The following is a 24339-nucleotide window of genomic DNA, read 5'->3' as shown; positions in this document are numbered from 1 at the left end:
AGGCTCCATGTAGTGAGCCCAACGTGGGACTCCATCGTAGGTCTCCAGGATCATGCCCTGGGCCGAAGGCAGGCACCAAACCACCGAGCCACCCAGGCATCCCTAACTTTATTCTTAAATATTTTATTCTTTTTGGTGCTACCATAACTGGAATTATTTTCTTAATTTCCTTCTTAATTGCTCATTGCTGTTATACAGAAATACAATTAATTTTTGTATATTGATATCGTACCCTGCAAGTTGGATGGATTTATCAGTTCTCATGGTTTGTGTGTGTGTGTGTCTGTCTGTCTGTCTGTGCATGTGTGTATATGTGTTTGAATTTCCCAGAATCTCTTTCTTTTTTTCCTCTAGGATTTCTATATACAATATCATGTCATCTGTGAGTAGCTTTATCTCTTCCTTTCCAATCTAGATGTCTTTTATATAATTGTTCTGGCTGGAACCTCCAGGACAATATTGAATAGAAGTGAACTATGTCTTTTTAAGAACTCATTATGAAATATGACATCTTGGGAACTTAAAAGCTGTTCAATATAATAACATTATTAAAGTTAATATACTGAATGAGAAATTTCAAATGACGAATTCAATATATTATATAAGGAACACTTATATCATGCTTGCTATGTATCAGATAGTTTTAAGCACTTTGCAAGTATTTATTCTTTGAATCTTTACAACAACCCTATGATTAGGTACTATCATCGAGCCAGGGTTAATGTATCCGATATACACAGCAGTAAGTGACAGAGCTGGAATTTAAACCCAGGCAAGTCAGTCCAGAGTCCTAGCTCTTTACCATTTGGAATGCTGACTCTCATATATACTTATTCATCAAGTAGCTTAATGACGAAATTTGAGAAGCATTATTTTAAATGTCAGGAAAAAAGACAAGCATGCCAGCTATCATTGCTTTTACTGAACATTGTAGTGTAGGTTCTAGTAAATGCAAGTCAATAGAATTATTTGACAAAAATTGGAAAGGAAGAGACCTAACTGTCATATATTTGTGGAAAATATGGTTCTCCACACAGAAAATTCAATAGCCTCTAAATCCAGCCATTTCAATTTTAAAAATCAGCAGATTTATGTCTACAAGGACTGCATACCAAAACTGATGGCATATTCTTAAGCACCACTAATAATCCATTGGAGATTAACATAACATCTGTTATTAACATAACAGAAAAAAATTCCACTCAAAGCAAACACTGTGAGATAGATAAGAATAGATCTACAAAAGATAAATAGTGGAATGAAGAATTAAAGAAAAGGAAGCCGACCACTGTAACTCTAGTATAGGGTTTCTGCAGGGAGATTCACATAAAGGAATTTGGCCAGATTGAAAAGGCTTGAATATATACTCCACAGAAGGCTTTTCAGCAAGGAAGTGGCAAAATTAATGTTGTAATTGAAGAAATTCATTCTGACACCAGTTAAATCGAATCCACTGGCCTAAGCAGGTCAGAAAATGTGGTGCTAGCATTCTGTTTTAACCACCTCCCCAGTGCAGATTTTTATAACTGGACCATTCTCAAGAAAAAGCAACATACTGCCACTGGCTCAATAAAAGAAAAACCAGTATTTTAGAGCCGACTATGTTTTTCCGTACAGTAAAACTGAAAAGCAGAAAACACTGCTACAGTGCTGCTTGTCAGATAAACTCTGTTTGGCCCTCATATTTTCAATATGAGGTCAAATGACGGAATCTTGAGTCATCCAGTGGCCTGGGTGATGACCAGGTCTTCTAGCTAATGACTAACTTTGGCATTTAGAAAGAAGACTAAGAATATCACTGTGATCATGAGCAGAATTCACTTACTTAAAAAATGAGACTCCAGGCTAGTTTTATAAAATTGTAATGAAACAACAGTAATAAGAGGCAGTAACTCTAAGGGTTAGAACGCAGGTTAAGATTTTCACATCAAGGGCCGCCTGAGATGCTCAGTCGGTTAAGCATCTGACTCTTGATTTCCGCTCAGGTCCTGATCTCAGGGGGTCCTGACCTCGGGGTGGAGGGATGGAGCCCCGGTGTCCAGCTCCACTCAGAGTGTAGAGCCTGCTTAAAATTCTCTCTGCTTCTCCCTCTGCTGCCCCCCCCGACCCCGGCTCATGTGTGCACATGCTCCCTCTCTCTCTCTCTCTCTCTATCTCTCTCTCAAAACAACAAAAATTTCACATCAAACTCTGAGGTTAGTTTGGTGCTATGTAGTGGGGGTCTCAGTCCCCAGCTGATCTGTTCCTGCTGCACGTAAGTAACTACAGCAGGCCCTTAACTTTCCAATTTCTTTAGAACATTTTCATTCCCAAGTATTTATTGGGCACCTGCTGTATATCAGGTACTGTGCTAAGTCCAAGGATTTGAGATGAGAACAAAGCAGGTGGAGTAGCTCCCATCTCGTGATTCACATTTCTGCCTCAAGTCCATCCGGTTGCACACTCTTCCTGGGCTTTCATGATGCTGCTCTTCAGAGTTTTTCCCTGCCTCCCGCATCACTGTCTCCCTTCATGGCTCCTAGCAGTTGTGCTTCATCTTCAGCCCTCTTCTCTCCCAATATTCTTCTAGCGCAATCTCATATACTTACATTTTTCTACTTCGTTCCTTAGCAAAATTATATACATATATATGTGCACATACAACTCATGTCTATATATGAATTTCATGTCCATGGTTTAATAGATGTGTGGATGTATAATGATGTGCCAAGCACCATTCTAAACAGTTTGCAAGTATGAACTCCTGCAATCCTCATACCCACCACTTGATGTAGGTAATACCACTTTTTTTCATTTTTCAGATGAGGAAGCCAAGGCACAAACTGACCAAGAAAGTGGCTGAACTCAAATTTGAACCAAGGCAGATCGTGCCTTCAGCCACTATGCTATGCACACTTCCATGACCTCAAACTATGCGTGGATGCTTCCTTCACATAAATCATTAAATCACAACCTTCCATATTGAGTTTCATTTTCCAGTGGCTACCAGGTGTCTGGACTTGAACTTTTCTCAGACAAGTCAGAATCAGTTGCTCCATTTCTCAAGTCACCTCTCGTTCATGTTTCTACATCTATGTCAGGTCCCCATCAATTTTCCTTTGGTAACAGCCTCCTAACAGGGTTTGCTACCCCAGTAGCTGTCAAAGAATGGTCCAACATCATCTGGGAGTAACTGATAGCATTCCCAGGGGTCCACAAGGTCAAAATTATTTTCATAGTAATACTAAGATGCTACCTGCTATTTACCTGCATTGACATTTGCACTAATGCTGAAAAATAAGACAAAACAAAACCCACAGTGGTGGTACAACTTGCTGGCAACTTAGCATACATAAGGTGGAGCAGCAAACTATACTAGAACACTACTGTATTCTTCACCACCATTACTGAAAAGTATCTTTGATGAAGCAGTAAAAATTACTAATCTTTCAAAATTTTGACTCTTGAGCACAAACCTCTTAAGTATTCTATGAAATGAAATGGAAAGTACACAGAATGCTTCTGGCATATTGAAATAATTCTCGTCTCACAGAAAAGCAATTATGTCAATGTTTGAGTTGCAAGCTGGATTTTTGAATTCTTCATGGAATATTAGAATAACATAATATTTATCCCAGTTAAAATATCAGGAAAATTAGAATTTTGGAAATCCAGTGTCTGATACCGTGAACCCGATTATTTCCAAACTTGATTTTTTTCTGTTGAGGTCCACGATGGTATTCACAAATTTTTTAATAATTAATTGAAATGTATCAACATTTGGAATATTTACGTAGCTTAGGAAACCAATATTTTTCAATGACCAATCTATGAGGTCACAAAATGATCCATGGGGACAGGATTCATCCAAAATGCAGGATAGATCAATTGTCTTTCGTGCAATATAGGAACAAATATGGTTTCAGATTCCACCTTGGAACTAAGCTTTATGAAATTGTCATTTTTTTAAATAAATTTATTTTTTATTGGTGTTCAATTTACCAACATACAGAATAACACCCAGTGCTCATCCCGTCAAGGGCCCCCCTCAGTGCCCGTCACCCATTCACCCCCACCCCCCACCCTCCTCCCCTTCCCCCACCCCTAGTTCGTTTCCCAGTTAGAAGTCTTTATGTTCTGTCTCCCTTTCTGATATTTCCTACCCATTTCTTCTCCCTTCCCTTATATTCCCTTTCACTATTATTTATATTCCCCAAATGAATGAGAACATATAATGTTTGTCCTTCTCCGACTGACTTACTTCACTCAGCATAATACCCTCCAGTTCCATCCACGTTGAAGCAAATGGTGGGTATTTGTCATTTCTAATAGCTGAGTAATATTCCATTGTATACATAAACCATATCCTCTTTATCCATTCATCTTCCGATGGACACCGAGGCTCCTTCCACAGTTTGGCTATCGTGGCCATTGCTGCTAGAAACATCGGGGTGCAGGTGTCCCGGCGTTTCATTGCATTTGTATCTTTGGGGTAAATCCCCAACAGTGCAATTGCTGGGTCGTAGGGCAGGTCTATTTTTAACTCTTTGAGGAACCTCCACACAGTTTTCCAGAGTGGCTGCACCAGTTCACATTCCCACCTACAGTGTAAGAGGGTTCCCTTTTCTCCGCATCCTCTCCAACATTTGTGGTTTCCTGCCTTGTTAAATGAAATTGCCATTATTGAGTTTTGCTTTCTGATCAGAGAATATTAGGCATCCTGAGTTCCTCAGCTATGACACCAGCCCACTGCATGGAACACCCACCCGGGCCCCTCCGAATCCCCCCACCAGGGGACTTCTGACGTGAGGACAACCTTGCAAACACGAGGCTCATGCTGCTTGCTGTGCTGTGAGTACTGGCCCAGGAATGCCACGTCTTTTGCCAACATCCATGATTTGGTGGCAGGCTAACCCGTTTGCTTGCAAGGGAGCTAAAATCTCAGACTCCTCACAGTTCTTGGCATCCAATGAATGATGAGAAAAATCTTTTAACTCAGTGAAGTGATCATGTGAGGCGATCCTGGGGAATAGATGAAAATGATTAGGATAGAGATGGTCTGACCTACAGGGAATAGGCCCACTGAGAGCATTTGGCGTAAGTAAAACATGACAAAATTTCACTTTAATAAGTGGCGATGGTATGCCAACGGTCAGTGAAGAGCTGGAACGAGACCCAAGCATCAACAGCCCCAGAAATTGACATTTACTGAGTCCTCCTCGTGAAGAAGGTGTTGTGATACAGATTGTATTTAATCCAGCTACAACTGAATGAGATCATTATAATCAATACTAACACTTACATAGTACACATTATGTGAACTTCTTCAAACACATGAATTCACTACACACGCATCACACACAACCTTATAAGGTAGATATTGCTTGACCACCATTTTTGCAAATAGGGAAACTAAAACAGCGAAAGGTTTAGTGATTTCCCCCAGGTCCCAAGAAACCACAGACAAGTAAATGTAAAATGGTAGAGGCAGGATTTGACCCGAGGAGGTCTTTTTTCCAGAGGCTATGCTGTTAACCATTCTCCTACACTACCTCTTAGGTACGTCGTGGGTAATCATTATCTGTATTTTACAGCTATGTAAAGTGTAGCAAAATAAACCAAAGCAAGAAAGCCAGGAAGTGGGGAAACCAACAATACTCTGCTTAACATAAAAAGATGGAGGTTATGTACTCAATCATATAAATTCGATTTCTACTTATTTAGGTTCTTTTAAATTAATCCTTTATTTGATTGCTTCGTTTATGTATGCACTTTGATTACTATAGCAGCATTAGCTAGTCCCTTTATTATGTCACATAATTATAATTTCTTTCTGTGTTGAGAACAGTTAAGGACTAGTCTCTTAGCAACTTTGAAGTTTACAGTACGGTATTGTTAACGATAATCACTATATTGTGCATTAGAGCTTATTTATCTACTAGCTGCAAGTTTGCACCCTTAAACTACATCTCCCCAATTCCCCCACCCCATGTTGTAAGTTGGCAAAAGTTTCTTCTTTCTCGGGGCTAAACAATATTACATGTATGTACACGACTGGTTCTGATTTAAAGGAATTCCTTTGAAAATTACTACAGAAAGGAGTCTGCCCCACGCTTAAATGGGACCTGCAGTCATTGCCCTGGTGATGAAAATAGGCAAATGAGGTAGGCAATATCTTACAGGATGGCTTCACTCAACTTAGGACTCTGACTAAGGGTGACAAGAACCCCGTTCAAAACTCAGGGTCAGCAACAAAGGGAACCAGGGCCTCACTCCTCTCTCTCTCTCTCTCTCTCTCTCTCTCTCTCTCTCTCTCTTTGGTATCTCCACCTCTCTCTGACCATTGCCATCTTTCTCAAAATCAGATTTTGTCCATGAAGCTGAAACTATGGATATTATAAACTCCAGGCTCATATATTACTAACTTCACCACCAAAAAGAGAAAGAAAAAAAATTCCCAATTCCAGTTCAAAAGATACTCAGGAAAGTATTCCATCTAGCCTGGCTAGAGTCATTCCCTAATTATGACCAATCCTTGTTGAGTAAGAGGGTGACATGTTTACCGATCTCTGGATGGGGGCAGGGTTGGGAGTGTATACAGAGCAAGTCAGGAAAAAAAAAAAAAAAAAAAAAAGATCAATAGTTCCTCCCAGGACCATGTGATTGTAGCCAAAGAGCTACTCTCCAAAAGAAGTAGGCAAAGAAGATGGACAGTCATCTCAGGCAACCAGGGCCAGTAGGTCTTCACAATATCTGGACAGGCACTCTTTCTATTTGGCTCTGGCACCCTTTCCATTTGAAACACATTTTGGAATTCAATACATAATTCAATTCAGTACAAGGCTGGGTTTCATTGCTTTATTCATGGATATCTTGATTTCTCTAACAAGACAACCATCTCCTTGGAGAAGGAAACTGAGCCCACACTGGGTATTTCCATACACTTAGTAAATTCCTGGTGAAACCATGTCCAGCCAACCTTTGTTATCACACCACAATATAAAAACCTTTCTTTGGTTGATAGAAGCAGTAGTTTCAGAAAGACTGATCATTGGAAATTCTTCCTCTTTAATAGACAGATGGCACAAAGTTTTGCTCCCAGAGAGATGGTCCCCACATTATTTTCTTCAAACACTGACAGCTCACTGTCACTAACAGCTCAATGTAACCAAATTAAATGCCCACTGATTTGACTCTGTGATGGTACTTAACACATTCCAGGTTTTTTAATGTTTATAATACACTCTTCACATGCTCAATTTTTAAACTTAAAATAGTATCTACTATTTTTTAAGCACTTGGTTTGGTGTTTTTATATATCTTAGCTGATTGGACAATGCTAGCATTTACACACATCATGCATCACACACACAAACACTCACGCTGGGACAAGATACACACACGCACACACACACACACACATACACACAGAGTTAAGATGATTGAAGAAGCTGAGGTCTAGTGAAATTAAGAGATGTACCCAAAATCCCAAACTTATGATCTCTACATGTTATGTAGCCAGAGTTGCATCGAAGTCTGACTTCCAAGCCTGCCTTATGGCACTACATGGCCAGAAAATCACTCCTACTTGCATCCCCACCGGTTGTACAGAACTATTATCTGAAAGATAATTCATCCTTTGAAAGAATTAGTGTATATTCAGTCCAAGCAAAAATGTTCACCTCCTAAGATAATGACACTTTCTCTCCACAAATCCAGCATGGAATTTCCAAACATTCATAATCATTTCATGTTAAGCTACTTGTTTAGAGAAGTCCTCATCTTGAACACTCTGGGCTGTCAAGAACAAGGACAAATTTGTGTTCTCAGGGTACAGAGATGACTTTCTAAAATTATCTTCAGAAACAAAATCATCACAAAGATTTTGGATGGTGAGGGAAAAACTCTTTTTTTTACATTTTGTTTGTTTTCTCTTACCAAAGATATTTTCCTCACATACTCTAAAAACCTCATTTGGGGCAGAAATCAAACAAAGCCGGCTTCAGTCAGGGGTAAAAAAAAGAGAAAAAAAAGAAGACGTGAGCAATAGGCAACTGCTAGCTAACGGCCTTCGCACATCACTTATGTGTCAACACCTCTCCTTCTGGTAGCCATGTTGGTACAGTCACCAAGAAAGGAAAAAGAAAAAAAAAATCTTAACTGAGGCATGTGAGCCCAACAGGGACTGAAGAGAATGGCAAAACAGTGTCAGCAAGTGGGATAACTATGGGTAAGAAGGGGGCCATGTGGTTGAACGCACAACTCTTCCTATTTCACTACAATAACTACAGAATTATGTGGGATAAAACACATTTGTTACCAAAATGGAAACTCTTTCTCCTTTCTTAATTATAGAATAAACTAAGTAAATATAGTCTGAATCCAACAAGATTATAACACACAGAAAGAACTCCCTCAATTTTTCTCTGAAACTAAAAGAACTCAAGGAGTTTGAATAATGCATGTTTTGGCTGTTGGTTGGTTTTCTTTCTTTCTTTTTTTTTTTTTAATTTCTTTACTTTTTTGAAAGAAGTTAGAATGTACCAGATGATGTCACTGATATATCTTGAGAAGGGAGAAGAGACAGAAACAAAAGACAAGGAAGTAAATTTAAATCAGCGTTCTCTGCCTCTACCAGCTGGCTGAAAAAGTAGTATTCCTAATAAATTTGAGACAATTCACAGCCTAACTGTAATGGAAAGAAAACTCGGTGGTAGTTTAAAGTAACATACAAATAGTAATATATGTGTGATGATTTTGATATTGAAGCCTTATATATATCTATCTGAATATCAAGCCCACAGACTAATATGTTGTCTGTATGTTATGTATAAACATGTATATTCTAATAGCTTTAGTTTTTAAAGATTTATTTATTTATTTGAGAAAGAGAAAAAGAAAGCATAGAGGGGCAGAGGGAGCAAATCTGAAGCAGATGCACACTGAGCACAGAGCCCAACATGGGACTCTATCCTATGACCCATGAGTTCATGACCTGAGCCAAAACCAAGTGGAACGCTCAACCAACTAAGCCACCCAGGCACCCGCCCCCTATTCTAATAACTTTAATTATAACTTCACAGGGTTTTTCTGGAAAGAGAATTTGTTTTAAATATGGTTTTGAATTTGGTAGGCATACGTCTGCTTGTAAGCCATTCTTCTTTTTTTAAGATTGATTTCTTTATTTTGGTGGGTGGGGGGAGGTAGTGAGCGGCAGAGGGAGAGGGAGAGAGAATCTCAAGCAGACCCTGTGCTGAGCGTGGAACCTGCCTGGGGGCTTGATCTCATAACCCTGAGATCATGACCTGAGCCAAAATCAAGAGTCAGACACTTAACCAACTGAGCCACCCAGGCGACCCTGTAAGCCATTCTTTAAAAGAAAAATTTCACATATCCATACAATACCATATTAGGAAATACAGTGAAATAAAATTTCATTTATAATACCAATAGTAAAATAAAAAGGAACAAATATAAATATAATTTGCAGGCAGCCCCAGTGGCTCAGTGGTCTAATGCCACCTTCAGCTTGGGGTGTGATCCTGGAGACCCGGGATTGAGTCCCACGTCGGGCTCCCTGCATGGAGCCTGCTTCTCCCTCTGCCTGTGTCTCTGCCTCTCTCTCTCTGTCTCTCATGAATAAATAAAATATAAATAAATAAATAAATAAATAAATAAATAAATAAATAAATATAATTTGCAAGATCCATATGGAGGGAATTTTTTAAACACTGATAAGAGGTCTAAAGAGAACTTGGACAGTTCAAAGGACATACCATGTTCTTGAATACTGTAATAAGAACACCAATTTTCTCTACTATAATTTAAAATTAACATAACCTCGTTAGAATAACTAGGATTTTTACAACTGGACAAAATTATAAAGTTAATATGTAAAATAAACGTGAAAAAACAGGACAATTCTGGGGACAAAAGGCATAGAGTGGAGGAAATAGCCTTAACAAATATTTAAAACATATTACAAATCTGTAATAATTAAAACAATCAGTACCTGCACATGACTAGACAGAGAAATCAATGGAGCACTATGAAAAGCCCAGAATTAGAGTCAAATACATACCAGAATTTGTATGTAGTGAAAGTTGGATTAATAACTGATGTTGGAAAACTGGGTAGTCATCTGGGAAACAAGTTCATTCTATCTGTAGTTCCAGTACACAAAATAAATTTCAAATAAATTAGAAGAAATCATGATGCATTTTAAAAACATACAACCTTAGAGTGTAGGAGAATTTCTAAGTATGACTCAAGACCTAAAAGTATAATTGAACAAATAAATACAACTCTAAGAAGGCAAAAATTTCTGCATAGCAAAAACTATTAAAAGCAAAATGGAAAGACAAATGATAGACTTGGAAAATATATTTCAGGGCAGCCCGGGTGGCTCAGCAGTTCAGCGTCGCCTTCAGCCCAGGGCGTGATCCCAGAGACCCAGGGTCGAGTCCCAGGTCGGGCTCCCTGCATGGAGCCTTCTTCTCACTCTGCCTATGTCTCTGCCTCTCTCTCTGTCTCTCATGAATAAATAAATAAAATCTTTAAAAAAAAGAAAGAAAGAAAGAAAATATATTTCAACAAGTATCACAAAGGACTATATTAAGGGCTCACACAAGTCAAAAAGCAAAGCCATTCACCCAAAAGGAAAAAAAAATAGGAAAGAATATGAATAGACAGTTTATAGGAAAGGAAATAAAAATGAGAGAAATGCAAATGAACTTCACATTGAATTATCATTTTTTACCTCTCAGATGGGCAAAGACCCAAATGATTTATTGCAGACTCTACTGGCAAGTGACTTGGGAACACACGCTCCCATGCATGCTGGGTGAGTATTGGCAAGACTGCTTTGAAGTATAATATAACAGAGTCTATCAAAGCTGCACGTATGCATATCTTCAGCCCAGCAAAGACTGTCTCGCAGATTTACTCATGTGTACCTGTGAAACACAAAGGCATAAGGTGATACACTGCAGCTTAAAACAAAAACAAAAACAAAAACAAAAACAGCAAACTACTGGAAACCGCTTAATACCTTGCTATAGGGGTTGGCACAATCAAAGTTGGAACACCTGTTCTAGTCTGCTAACTTCATATAACTCAAAACAACAAAGAAATAAGCAAAACACAGGCACACCATATTTATGATGGTTCAAAACCCCAGTTTCCAGGGCAGCCTGTAGTCCCACTCCTTGTCCTGGTAGTCCAGTTAATTAGCACTGTCTGTGTGAGAAATAATTCAGTCGCCCCAAGTGTTTAATTCTTGGGAGTGAAGGAAAAGAGTAGGGGTGAGGCGTGAAGGAGAATACCAACTGGATGAAGAGGAAAAGAAGAGAGAGACGAGGCATCCCGGTACCACTCCTCAATTCCCCTTCTCTTGGCCCTCTCAACGCCGTGTCCCTGGAGCCACATAGCCTGAGTTCAAATCCTAGCTCCCCTACTTACAGACTTTATGACCTTGACAAATTCCTTAATCTCTTTCTGCCTCAGTTTCCTTACCCATAAGATAGGGGTGCTAGTACCCATCTAACAGGATGATTGGGAGGATGTGATGAGCTAACATATATATGGCGCTTAACACAGCCTCAAAGTACTACAGACAGATTGATATTCCTGTGATTCGTAGCGCTTCTGCACGGCTACCACTTCTAGACCTTGACAAAGGCAACACACAGGAAGACTTAACTACTAGAAGCAATCACGGTTAAGATCTAACTATAAATGGGACCCGCTCATTCAGCAATTTTTTCACTGTGCACTTATGTTTAAGGCTCAGAGTTAAGCTCTAGGGGAATAAAATTACACAAAATCATATCAAGCACAGGAGAAAAATAAGATGGGCTGGCACTCAGCCTACATGCAGAAGATGACACTCGGTTTGTTGATTATAGCTTTCACTCAATTAAATTCAGCGAAATACAAATGTGCTAGTTCCCAGGAATTCGTTAAGCTCTTGATTATCTGGCAATCTCAATAAAAATTTCAAAACAGAATAATATAGACCAATCATCTATTACCGAACGATAAATGGGGATTTGTTTTTTTTTTGTTTTGTTTTGTTTTTTTTTGATAAATGGGGATTTAGATGGACTCTCATGGTCAAGACCTTTGGGACCAAGATTGACTCAAGCTTGAAACTGGCTCTGCCACTGCCCATGGGCTACCTTGGCCAAGATACTTTCTCTCCATTGAGCTTCACATATGACGTGAGTCACTCCGGCGACCTACTTACTTCAAGTGTAGTTGTGAGGATTAAACGTTTGTAGGGCATTCACCTAGCACTGAGCACATAATAAATGCTTAATAAATTTTCGCTAGCATCATTATTTTTATTTCTCTGACTTTAAGTACCCAGCACTCATTTTTCTATCCACGTTATATCTTCCCTGCCTGACTTATCTCCATTTATCCCGAAGCAAATGAGACAAAAGACAATTTGTTCTTGTTAGAGTATTCAATATTTTAAATGTATTTTCAAAAACCAGTGACTGGCTGATATTTCTCATAGCGGGAGTATAAACTAACTCCCCTTCAGGGAGTCACATTTGTTTAGGTGATTTCTAGATTTCCTATTTAGGCAAGGCCTTCATCGGCAAGACATACTTCTTCTAATCCTGCTCTGAGTGATGGAGCAATAAAGACTCCCTCCTCCTCCCGCATAAATCACGGATCTGCAGGATGAGGACCCAGTCGGTGGGGCTTCACTTGTAAAAGACACCTGTGAACCACTTCTTTCTTCAGCACCCAGCTGCAGCACCAAAAATTTTCAGCTCTACATCATCTCCCTTATAATCATGTTCTAGGCCAAAAGTTTTGCTAAGCTATTTATGTTTAAAGGCATTTAACTTATCATTTTATAGTATTAATAGGAAAGCAACTTAAAATTATTTGAAGATTGAAATAGAAAAAAAAAGTTGATGAATTACTGGGATAATAACTAAAGTGCATCTTAGGAATTTTAATGTCACATGTTCCAACAGGAAAAAAAAAGCGTGTTTGAGAACTAAAAAGATTAACTGAGAACTGAACTCTGAGGCAGGTATTTTTAGGAATCTTTGGTAATGTTTTAATGTCAGTTAGCTTAAGAAACAAAGTGTTTGTTTCTTGCAGTTGCTAGGCAGCATATTGGGTTTGATTTGGTTTCCAGTCATTTGAAATAACAGTGCCATGATTATAATAGTAAGACAGTATCACCTCTTTCTCGATTTAATATTAAAATACTTAGGAACAATCAGCTTTGGTGAAGTAATTATTACTTAACCTATTTTTTTTTCATTGTTTTCCATATTCTTATTCCAGGATCCTGGAGCCACACACCGTAGTCTTAAAAGAACATCTTATGTTCTAATTATTCATTAGGCTGCATTTCAATTTTAGACCAGAAATTCACATAAAATGCATGATACTGAACTTTGTATCCTTTTCTATAAATCTCCTCATGCTCTAATCATTAAGTTACTGAATTATCCAATATTCGCTTTTTAAGAAGGCAAAGGAGCAGCATTTCAACTCTTGAAGCAGGATAAACTTCAGACATTTTGTCTTTAAAACAAATACAAAAATCTAATACTCCAACCAAGCTGCAAATATTAGTCATCTACTGTTACTGTCACTATGCATTTTTGTGAGCTTTTAACAGATATTGTTTTACTATAAAGTTAATATGCTTTTTCATTATTTTTTTATTTTTTATTTTTTTTCATTTTTTTTTTAATCAGACACTTTTAAGTAGTATGAAATGAAAAGTAACATCCCGGGGATCCCTGGGTGGCGCAGCGGTTTGGCGCCTGCCTTTGGCCCAGGGCACGATCCTGGAGACCCAGGATCGAATCCCACATTGGGCTCCCGGTGCATGGAGCCTGCTTCTCCCTCTGCCTGTGTCTCTGCCTCTCTCTCTCTGTGTGACTATCATAAATAAATAAAAATTTAAAAAAAAAAAAAAAAAAGAAAAGTAACATCCCCCTTTTTACTCCTCCTCACATTCAGTCCTACTCCCCAGGAATAATCAGTACTAACGTTTTATGACCATGTTTCTAAGTTCTGCTTGGAAACCAGCATTTTGGATTTTGACACCCAACTCGTGTATTATTGGAGCTTGAGTGTGGTCTTTGTTACCGCCCAACCAAGAGTTTAAAAAAGAGAAAGAAGAGAGCAATTTTGCCAGCAAAAAACGACATCTCTGGACCCAACCCTTTCCCTCCTGGCTCATCTCTTATAGCACCACTTTATCTCCATTCCATTTCTGGACAACATGCACACACAGGCCAAGGACCCAGCTAACTTACCCTATTGGATGGGAATTTCTGGGTGTACGTTTTTAAAAGATTAATGTTCCTAAAGTAGTTTCCCAGTACTTAGCTCGGTCTAAGTTTAAAGTAGCAAACAATCTCTCCCTCCCTTCCTTTCCCCTGCTTTCCCTCCCCCTCTCTTGCTGCCTCTCCCTCCCCCACCCCAGCTCTGCCCATGTCTCTAGTTCTGCTAACTTTCTTTTTGTTCACATTATTTATTTCATTTATATTTCACATACAAGTCTGAAGGGCTGGGATGACCTGGGCCCCTCAGGGGAGACTGGATTTCCTCTACAGGGACGCATACAAGGCCACCCTTGCTCCACAGGCACCCCTGAACCCCTGACCTCCTCCGGCCTGCGCCCTAGGGCTTGTCCTCAAGGTTCACTTTCCTGCGTAGTCTAAGCAATCTGCATCCTCCAGCCCTAGGACAACCTCTGTTCTCAGACCCATTTTTGGTATCTGGAAGATTATTTTCCTTCCTGTTTAGATCTGGCTTTTTCTATAATGAGAATTCTGTATTCTCTCTCTCTCTCTCTCTCACACACACACACACACACACACACACACAAACACACACACACTTGGAACCTCTACCATAAGCTGTTTTTCCAAACTGTTCCTCAGCAACCATACTGTGAATTAAAACCATCCTGGGTATTCGGCTTATGCTTGTCATCAACACATTTTAGGATGCTCATCCAGCCCATGCCTTCTTCTCTGAGGCTGCATCTTGGTCCAGTCCCAGCAGTTTATATCACATGACACCACCACTCCTTGGCCAGCAGCTGATTGGATCACTGGCAGACATCTGACCCTTGTGCTGGCTCCCACCAGACCCCCCCTTACTTGAGAACTTGAACTAAAGAGTCCCAGAAACTGGGAGTCGGCTAAAATTAAAAAGGTACTGTGGCATCAGGAACCAGGTGGCCATTTGGATGTAATTGTACTGATGAGGAAGCAGAAGGAACCAGATTTCAGAGAGAAGAAAGTGAAATCGCATTCAGAAACAGGCAGAAACATGAGGCCATGTGACTAGAGAAAGTGAAAACAAGACCAAGAATATAAGAAAACAAATATGTCTTAATTATTGACAACTTCCCATTTCTTTACGAAGCAACAAATATATTTTCTGATCCTGGATGGTTTTAGATATCCCAGAATTCTTTTTTTTTATTTATTTTTTATTGTTGTTCAATTTACCAACATACAGAATAATCCCCAGTGCCCGTCACCCATTCACTCCCACCCCCCGCCCTCCTCCCCTTCCACCACCCCTAGTTCGTTTCCCAGAGTTAGCAGTCTTTACATTCTGTCTCCCTTTCTGATATTTCCCACACATTTCTTCTCCCTTCCCTTCTATTCCCTTTCACTATTATTTATATTCCCCAAATGAATGAGAACATACAATGTTTGTCCTTCTCCGACTGACTTACTTCACTCAGCATAATACCCTCCAGTTCCATCCACGTTGAAGCAAATGGTGGGTATTCCTCGTTTCTAATGGGTGAGTAATATTCCCTTGTATACAGAGACCACATCTTCTTTATCCATTCATCTTTCGATGGACACCGAGGCTCCTTCCACAGTTTGGCTATCGTGGCCATTGCTGCTATAAACATCGGGGTGCAGGTGTCCCGGCGTTTCATTGTATCTGTATCTTTGGGGTAAATCCCCAACAGTGCAATTGCTGGGTCGTAGGGCAGGTCTATTTTTAACTCTTTGAGGAACCTCCACATAGTTTTCCAGAGTGGCTGCACAGTTCACATTCCCACCAACAGTGTAAGAGGGTTCCCTTTTCTCCGCATCCTCTCCAACATTTGTGGTTTCCTGCCTTGTTAATTTTCCCCATTCTCCCTGGTGTGAGGTGGTATCTCATTGTGGTTTTGATTTGTATTTCCCTGATGGCAAGTGATGCAGAGCATTTTCTCATGTGCATGTTGCCCATGTCTATGTCTTCCTCTGTGAGATTTCTCTTCATGTCTTTTGCCCATTTCATGATTGGATTGTTTGTTTCTTTGATATCCCAGAATTCTTGGAATAAGCTCACCTTGCTTTAAGAGAACTCAACTGGGCCTCTGTGTTTTACAGCCAAATAGTATCTCTAGTTATGATCTACCTTACTCTCTTTTCTTCTTTTTTATTTTTCTTTTTTCCTATCTTCCTTGGTTTTCCCTGACCCAAAGGATAATGTTATCTGGATATTTTCTCTTATCTCTGAATTAGGGCCAGAAATTGCATGACAGATAATCAATAAATGCTGATAGACTTTCATAGCATTGGGACAGAAATTATAGGATCAATTGTACAAATAATATAAGGCCTCTATTTCTTGATGCAAAATTTGAGGCATTAACGTGGGTACTGTAGAGTCTCTTTTTTAATTTTGTCCTGTTTCAAATATTTAACTTACTTTCTGTTCCTACAACTACCTGACATCTGAGAGGTAATCTAAGAAATAACTCTAAAACACAGAATCAAAGATTTAATATTTGGATGGAGGATGAGACACGGGAAAAATATATATATATATATTCGGTATGATAGAATAATAATGGACGGACAGTCTCAGGTTAAGAGAGGGTTTTTTTTTTTAAGATAAGGTTTTTAAAGACAGGAGACAGTTCAGGATACCTGAGGGAAGGCGTTGGAAGAGAGGAAGGTTAAAAGTATATGTACGTATGCTCAGAATTTCAATTATTTATTCACCCTGAAATCAGCAGGTTATGGACATCTCATTTAATCAGGACAGGTACTACTACTACTACTACTACTACTAATAATAATAATAATAATAATCAGGACAGGTACTGCATGTTAGGGCCAAAATGAGACTGATAAAACAAAGCCAGAAACTTAAATCTGTCAACTAAAGACTATCACTTCTTTCTTTGCCGATAATGTTATTTTTTTCGTAGGTGCATAAGTACTTCTCATAGAAGCTAAATGTGTTACACTAATATAAATGACTCATTATTGTTATTACTATTATATCCCACATAAATGTTTGAACTCAATCAACATTTTTGAGACACTCACCGGATATTGGCAATATAGGGAATTAGTCATCAACTCTTCTTACAGCAACCTTCAAGGTAAGAGTTACTGGTCTCTTTTATAGATGAGGAAATAGGAGTCTGAGAACTGTAGAAAATAATGCTACCCAAGGATACATGTAGAACATGCCAGAGTCCATGTTGTAACCCTAGTTATCTGGCTCCCAAATGAACTCTCTACTGCACCAAGTCCATATATTTTCATGTACAGGTGACCCTTGAGCAACAGAGGTTTGAACTCTACAGGTCCACTTATAGGTGGATTTTTTTCAATAAATACAAGTAATGTAAATATATTTTCTCTTTCTTATAGTTTTCTTTTTTTTCTTTCTTATAGTTTCTTAATAACATTTTCTTTTCTCTAGCTTACTTTATCACAAGAGTACAGTATGTAGTACATATAACATACAAAATACTTGTTAACTGACTGTGTTATCAGTAAGGTTCCTGGTCAACAGTAGGCGATTAGTAGTTAAGTTTTGGGAGAGTCAAAAATTATATATAGACTTTCGACTGCATGGTGGGACAGCACCCCAACCCCTACATAGTTCAAGGGTCAACTATATTTTGGTTTTGTTTTTTTAAGATTTTATTTATTTATTCATGAGAGACAGAGAGAGAGAGAGAGAGAGAGAGAGGCAGAGACAGGCAGAGGAAGAAGCAGGCTCCATGCAGGGAGCCCGATGTGGGACTCGATCCTGGGACTCGATCCTGGGACTCGATCCTGGGACTCCAGGATCACACCCTGGGCTGAAGGCAGGAGCTTAACCACTGAGCCACCCAGGGATCCCCTATATATTTTTTTTAAATGCAATATATAGACTTGAAGAAGCTCAATCTCCCATTGGAGTGCTCGCAAAACTTGGACAAAAAAATACCAAAAGCAAGAAGTCTTCAGTGCTCTTGAAGTCAAAGAAACAATGCTGCAACACAGCAATAAGAATCACAGAATGAATGAGTTCTGTGAAATTTCCTCAAGATGAAAAAGTTGGTAAGTTTCTAGCTTAAGCTATAGAGGACGTGATGGGAGGGGGGTGTCTGTGTTCATCACCACTGAGCCACACTGCTCTTACAGTGTAAACTGTAAATCTATTCTTCAGTGTGATTCCAGTCATTCCCAGTCTACTGTATTGTCATAAAGTTTTGAGTTTAAGAGAATGAACTCATTCTTGGCGTTGCTATAGGTCATATCTGATCTAAGCTGACATTTGTAGACTGATCTGGTTGCCGTTCCCTACCTTTACTACTCAGAACTAGCCCCTCATTCATGACCACAGGACCTGAATACAAACCAGAGGTAACAAGTCCTTGCCTTTAAAGAATCTTTAAAACCATGCTGCCCTGCTTTTGTCCTTTCTCATTGCCACTGATGACTACACCTCATTTTTAATTCATGCTTATTTAAACCTTTCTAGGGTGGGAGGGTGGGGAGAGGTAGGTAGGTAGATAGATAGGTGGATAGATAGCCTCTCTAGGTTTTGGCCTATCTTCTGAGCTTTGGCAACCAACTTTTGCCTAACAGACTGGAGTTAATAGTTAAGTTTCAGTTCCATGGACTCTTCTAGTTTTGTTATAAATCACTAATTTTGTGTATTTTGGTTGGCTTGGTTTCCTTTTTCTGTACTTTCTCTTCACATATGACCCACTCTCCCATTTAGACAGCAGTTCAGGCAGTTTAGAATAATAAACAACAAAAGTGCCAAATTTTGTAACTTTTTAGTTTCTAGGACCTGAGCTTTATTACTTCAAAAGTAGCTAAATAAAGAGTTTAGGGGATAAATATGTGCTATTAATAGTAACCTTGTGAGATCATACTATCAACTAGAGGCAGTGTTTATGGCTCACTTTGGAAATCAGATCTGAGAAAGATAATGACTCAGAGAACGGAGGACGAGAATTTGGATTCTGGGTCTCTACAGGAGTCTCGTGCCCTGATGTTGCTCACAGACCAAATCCAGGATTTGGGGCAGAGGAGTGAGGGAGGTAGAAGATGAGACTCTTGGAGTTCCTTCTCTCAGAGCTTAATGGAGTCTCTGAGATGCAGGGCTCAGTAAGGTGCAGGACCAGTGGAGTCATATTGGCTACAGAGAATACATAGGCAGAGAGAAGCTAAGAGAACTCCTAAAGATCCCATAGATACAGAGGGAACAACTAGCATCCAAAAGCTTTTCCTACACTAGGTTATGAGCAAGAGACAGTTTATTTTTTTGTTTGTTTCAAAATTTTACTTAGATTCCAGTTAGTTAACATACAGTGTAATATTGGTTTCAGGAGTAGAATTTAATGATTCATCACTTACATACAACACCCAATGCTCATCACAAGAAGCGCCCTCCTTCATACCCATCACCCATTTAGCCCATCCCCCACCAACCTCCCTCCATCAACCCTCAATTTGTTTTCTATAGTTAAGTGTCTCTTGGGACGCCTGGGTGGCTCAGTGGTTGAGCATCTGCTTTAGGCTGAGGATACGATCCCACATCTGAGGATCAAGTCCCACATCGGGTTCCCTGCAAGGAACCTGCTTCTCCCTCTGCCTGTCTCTGCCACTCTCTCTCTCTGTGAGTCTCTCATGAATAAATAAACCCTCAAAAATTAAAAAAAAAAAAAAAGAGGCTCTTATGGTTGAGCAAGAGATAGTTTAGCTGCATCCTGCAAGGACTGATGAACAGGACCAGAGAGGTAATGTCCATCTCAGCATCTTCCTGAGTGAATGGGTCAAAACAACCAAGGCAAGATGTAAAGCCTCCACATGGCTGTACCAATACTCTATAAACCATGAGAGAAATTGGCCACAAGCTTGGGGAAGGGATGGTGAAACCCTGAATTGACTTAGATGATGTTTCAGGGGCTCTGGGTAACCAGCGCTCAAAATGGATATTAATTTCAGTCGGGGAACAACTATACAAGTTCTATTTCTTACCCACATGTGTTTGTGAGTCGTCACTGCTGCCCTGCTAGCTCAGCGTTTCAGTTCATGCCTTTATGAACTGTGATTACTTTGGGGCATACTCCTCCACCTAACTCCTGGATTTAACAAGCATCGACTGCTTTACCAGAATTCCAGAAGAAACCAAGCGATGCTTTTAGTTTTAATTCTTTGAGCCTTTCTGATAATCTGATATCCAAAAATGACCACCTATTCTTTACCAGCCTTAAATACTAAGAACAGATTCTAAAGAAAGAAAAAAAAGAAAAAAACAGAGAAAGGTGAGCTTCTATTCAACTGTGAAACATCAGAAATATTTGCATATTTCTGCATCATGAAGTTATAGCCATTATTTGCATTTTAAAGGCATAGGAAGGAAGATATGCAGGAGTTAAAAAAAAAAGTTTTCTGTGATTACAAACGTCCAACTTTCAACAAGATGAAGATTTTTCTTTTCTTAAGATTGACCTTTGTGGACGGCCGTGTGACACCAGAAAGGAGGAAGGTCAATTAAGGCAGCATTCTGGAAAAGTGATCTTAAATCTACTACATATAAGGTGGAATCAGAGTGTGGAGCACTCCCATGGCAGGCTTTGGGTTGGGGAGGGGAGAGCGGGGGGATTAGGATGGTCTTGTTCAAAATTGCGAGGGTAGGCTGGATTACCAAAAGCCAGCAGATTGTCTAAGATTGGAATTAAGGTCAAACCTGTACACAAAATCCATGCTTCTAATCCGCACACCAAGTTTGGGAGCCAATGGGATGGTTCTACAATAAAACAAGTTGACCCAGCCAGGAGTTGAAAAGGAATAGTGCCAGTCGGATTGGATTTGGGCCCACTCTAACGACTTCATTTTAACTTAACCACCTCTTTAATAGTCCCATCTCCAAATACAGTCACATTCTGAACCACTGGGGTTTAGGGCTTCAACATATGGATTTGGGGAGGAACACATTTAGGAACACGAGCCCATAACCTTGTCTCCTCTAAAATTAGACTATCAGCAATAATAAACACAGAATGGGAAAAAAAAAAAAAAACCAACAGTCTCTTAAGAAACAGATCTTCCTACTGTTCACAGAGTGTTTTAGGAAGCCACAGAATCTTTTGGATTAATGGTCTCCGATAGAACACACAGAAACGTATCACATTATTTGAACTAGAAAATCTACAGACCCCTAAGAGGTCTTAAAACCACAAAATGCTTTATATCTTGGGAACTTCTGTATCATTTAAAATCATGGTTGGTTTGGGGATCCCTGGGGGGCTCAGCGGTTAAACACCTGCCTTTGGCCCAGGGCATGATCCTGGGGTCCTGGGATCGACTCCCACATCGGGCTCCCGGCAGCCTGCTTCTCCCTCTGCCTGTGTCTCTGCCTGTCTCTGCCTCTCTCTCTGTCTCTCAAGAATAAATAAATAAAATCTTTAAAAAAAATCATGCTTGGTTTGAACACTGCACATTATGGAAGTTAGTACGTGCTTTATAATATAGACTCTCCTTGGCTATCTTTTGTCTCTTAGCCTGTTTTACTACTCTTTCATTCATTTTTGCCTTGGGCCCCAATTCCCAGGAGTGGACTGCTTTTCCTAAAACATATGCACTCTGCCTAGAGGCTAATAGAGGTTGATTGATAGAAAATGTGCTCTTTCATATTCTCTGCTTGTCAATTTATGATTTCTCCAAGGCCAAATTCTTGCCACTGACCTCAGTCCAGGGAAGGTCAGTCCCAAGGAGAGGTTCCACGTATCCACAGGGTCATGACCAGACTGTGGCATCCACATTCTCTTTTCTACACTTAAAGACAATGTATTGGTGCCACGGGGCATCAGTATAGTCAACCCCTTGTTAGAAGGCACATTGATTCTGTATAAAAGCATTCACTGCGGAGTAACATTTCACTCCTTTTTTCTTCAACAACTTCTTTCCCCACTGCTTCTGATAGAAAAGCAGCTATAAAAAAAATGATTATTTTTACAATTCTTAAAGCCTTACTCCTGCTTCATGCTAATACAGGGCTATCATTCCATTAGAATACATATTGATTTTGCATAGAGTCCCTATGACTAAAGTCATCATTTAAAATATAAATAAAAGATTCTGTCTGGGGTCTGACCTTCTATCTAGTGAAATGGAAATTCGATTCTGTAATTCTCTGTGGTCCCTGCAGTTTAATAAGCTACTTGATAATTTAATCTACTTTTCTCACCGTTCACCGTGCTTCAGAAAAGGAGACTATGGAGGTACAACATTCATGTATTTGGGCATTGTCAACACTGCTGGAAAGGAATGATACTGTACGTATTTAAGGCCAGTATCCAAATATTCTGGAAAGCCGAACCACATAAATATAGAACACTTTACACCAGTCACTACATAGTTGGGAAACTATGCATCAGTTAAACAAAGAAATTAAACACATAGGGCCTGCTACATTTAAATATTTAAGTGCTACATTTTAAACAAATCATATTATTGTAGGCCAGAGGATTTCCAAGGCAAAAAGTAAAGTCTGAAACTTTTATAGAACACCTTTTTTTTTTCCCTTGAGATTTTGAACTTCACACAATAATGCTTTTCATTTCTGTACTTTCTCCAAATGTTTTCAACTTCTTAGAGGCTACATTGTTTTGTAAGAATAAACTGTAGGTTTTCCAAAGAGCCTCTCTCTCCCACTCAGCTGCCCTGAGGGAATTAGAGCCTGTGCACACAACTTATTTTCATTTCCCTCACCCTAAAAATGATCAAATAAGGACTGCTTCCTCACCAACATTTCTAGGGCAAGAAGCTCTGACAAGTGCAACCTTTATCACCACAAACATCTCTTCTCTTTCCTGCTCCGGCATGTCCGAAGAAAAAGGTTTTCTGACACACACCAACCGTGTTAGAATCAGGGCTCCAACAATCACAAAGACACACAAGGTGAATATACAGTTTTAAGCCGTTGGAAAGTGGATACGTTGAGCATCCCTGGAATCCTGCCACTGACAACCGGGAAAGCTCAAGCACTGCCACAGGATCAGTGCTGGTGTCTTCAGAATCTGCCCCTGCTTGCCACCAAAATAGACACATGCTGGCTGCACAATTCTCAGCATCCTGGTTCAAATCAGGATACTGCATATTACATATTCTTTACTATTTTGGAGTTGCCATGGCAGAGAAGAGAAGAGATATTTTTGTTGATGGAATGTCTCTTAACAGAGCTCCTTATTTTGGCCTTCATGACTTTCTGACGCAGTTTTCAGATTTACTTAAAAATCCTTCTAAGACTTTCTTTAAAAAAAAAAAAATCTTTGTGACAGTCAACATTCCAGCATCCCAGAAAGAGTAGAAGATATGTTGTTAAATGCACAAACAGGCAGATGATTATATGGAGTCCGGATGAAAAAAAGGAATAATCTGTCAAAATTCTAATGAGCTTTTTAACAACTTCAGTCCAAACTCCTGGTCCTTTCTCAGCTTCCCTTTTCCTTTCTCTTTCCATTAACTCTTGCCTCCTAGTGCTTCACTGCTGCCTTACCATTTAAATACAACCTAGTGTATCAGATTGGACTAGGTTATGCTGTAACTTGAAAGAGAATCTCAATGGCTTGAAATAACAAGTCTTATTATTTCTTCCCCATGCTGGGTATCTTTTGCAGATCAACTGGGGACCTTGTGCTATTCTCCCCCAGAGTAGCCTCCATCTAGAACAGGGACCAACAGACTATGGCTGATAGACCAAATCTAGCAATTTGGTAAAATATACAAACATATGAGTTAATAATGAGTTCATAATGAATGCTTTAAAAAAAAGGTGGGAGGAACAGATGGACAGTAAAACAGAGCTCATTAGATACTATGGAAATTTGTAGGAGCATGGAATTGTTACTCCATAAATTCATAATAAAAGGGGAATAATTATGCATTCTATCCTGCCTTTCTTGGATGAATTATCTCAGAGTAACCAAGTATCTTTGGTGGATGAGAACAGGTCATTCTATTCATCAAAAATACCAAATAAATGCAGGTAAAATGATGGAATTAGAGAATTGCCATTTACAATTTTTTTTAAGATTTTAATTATATATTTATT

General features: G+C 39.3%; 1 long non-coding RNA gene across 2 annotated transcripts in view; it reads right to left on the bottom strand.

The window, feature by feature from the left end:
- Nucleotides 1-4529: 4529 nt before the first annotated feature.
- Nucleotides 4530-24339, bottom strand: part of LOC111098888 — an 87840-nt gene continuing 68030 nt past the window's right edge. The window contains exons 5-8 of one of the 2 annotated variants that reach the window (XR_005370399.1): nt 10739-10934; nt 10061-10142; nt 4796-5001; nt 4578-4635 (exon numbers count right to left, since the gene is read on the bottom strand). This is a non-coding gene — a long non-coding RNA (uncharacterized LOC111098888). Of the gene's footprint in view, nt 5002-10060; nt 10143-10738; nt 10935-24339 lie in introns of both variants that reach the window. The other variant, XR_005370398.1, reaches the window with a different exon arrangement.

The sequence above is a fragment of the Canis lupus genome, chromosome 15 (genome assembly GCF_011100685.1).
Source record: "Canis lupus familiaris isolate Mischka breed German Shepherd chromosome 15, alternate assembly UU_Cfam_GSD_1.0, whole genome shotgun sequence".
NCBI lineage: Eukaryota > Metazoa > Chordata > Mammalia > Carnivora > Canidae > Canis > Canis lupus.
The sequence above is the reverse complement of the archived record's forward strand: the minus strand, read 5'-3'. Positions and strand labels throughout refer to the sequence as shown.